Genomic DNA, 1439 nt, shown 5'->3' on the forward strand with positions numbered 1-1439 from the left:
TTATTAATGCATACGATATCGAAGATAATATTTCATTTTTTTATTTTTAAAGTATTTTAAGTATTTTTCAAAAGATATGAGGAATTTATGTGAATCTAGTAATATGTACCGCAAGATTTTAGCTTGTCCCTATTAATGGCCCTATTAATGTATTGGAGCTGAGAATGTTGTGTTATAAGTGTACATTGAAATATACTTAAACAATTAATTTAAATTTATTACCTATTTTAGGTTTTAGTAACTATATGTTAAAACGAGTCAAATGTGGGTAGGCACACAAATTGGGGCACATTAATAGGGCCATCGCCGCTTGGAGGATTCATTGACAGGGACAAAAACATATTTTTTATTTTTGTCAAAAACATAAAATATTAACATTTTTTAGATTAAAGAAATATTATAAGAAAAAGAAATAATTGAAAAACCCATGTTGATTGCAAGCAGATAAAATTAAAGCTAAAATATTTAATAATTAATTCAGTAATAAGCAAGTTGACTAAAAGGCACATTAATAGGGACGTCTTCTCGCCGTCGGCACCCCGAGAGTGAACGAGACAGCGAGCTCTTTTTCACACTAGTCGCTTGTTTCAAGTGTTACGTCCGAGGTTCCGCACGCATAGAACCTGAGGGGGTGAACGTAACGGGGTACTTGTCTACTGTCGTTGTCGGATCCTAGCTCTGGACCGCAAGGGAGCGAGGCGGGAGAACCGACTCGGACGGGAGGCACTTTGTTTCGTCCTTAGGCTCTCGAAGAGCCGGGGGTCTGAAGGGGGACGAAGTGGAAGCCTCGCTCGAGGTCGTCGCTCCGCTGAGCGGCTCCCCGAGGCGGACGCACACGCTAAAGGCCGGGAAATGGGTCAGTGTGCCTTATGCCCGTGTCACACTACGGATTGCGAACGCGGATCGGATTGGGATTGCGGATCATCGGATTTGGATTCTTCGTTCACACTACGGACTATGGTACGGACTACGGATTCAATTTGCAACATATGCTGTATCGCAAATGTCGTGTCGTTGACGTTTGCTGTGTACATTCTGTCTCGATAAAACGGTTTTAAAAGTTGCGTCCCGAAATTTGGGACCCATTGTATGAGTTATGATGAGCACAGATAACCTAACCACACAAACGATGCTTATTCATCCATCATAAATGGGTCACGTGACCAAACTCGATGTTTTATTGGCTTAGGATTACGATTACGGATCGCAAAAATAGAGAGCCGTCTATTCTGTAATCTACAATCCGGATCCGAAACTGCCTTGTCTTGATCGGCTGAGTTCCGATCCGCGATCCGCAATCCCAATCCGATCCGCGTTCGCAATCCGTTGTGTGTCACGGGCATTAGGGGCGCACTTCTATCCCATATGGGCCAGTACGTCCGAATGCCCTTGTTTTCGGCCTTGGAAATGAATCCAAAGGGCCGGGGATAGGACCGAGT

Source organism: Trachymyrmex cornetzi, unplaced genomic scaffold (genome assembly GCF_001594075.2).
Source record: "Trachymyrmex cornetzi isolate Tcor2-1 unplaced genomic scaffold, Tcor1.1 scaffold138, whole genome shotgun sequence".
Lineage (NCBI taxonomy): Eukaryota > Metazoa > Arthropoda > Insecta > Hymenoptera > Formicidae > Trachymyrmex > Trachymyrmex cornetzi.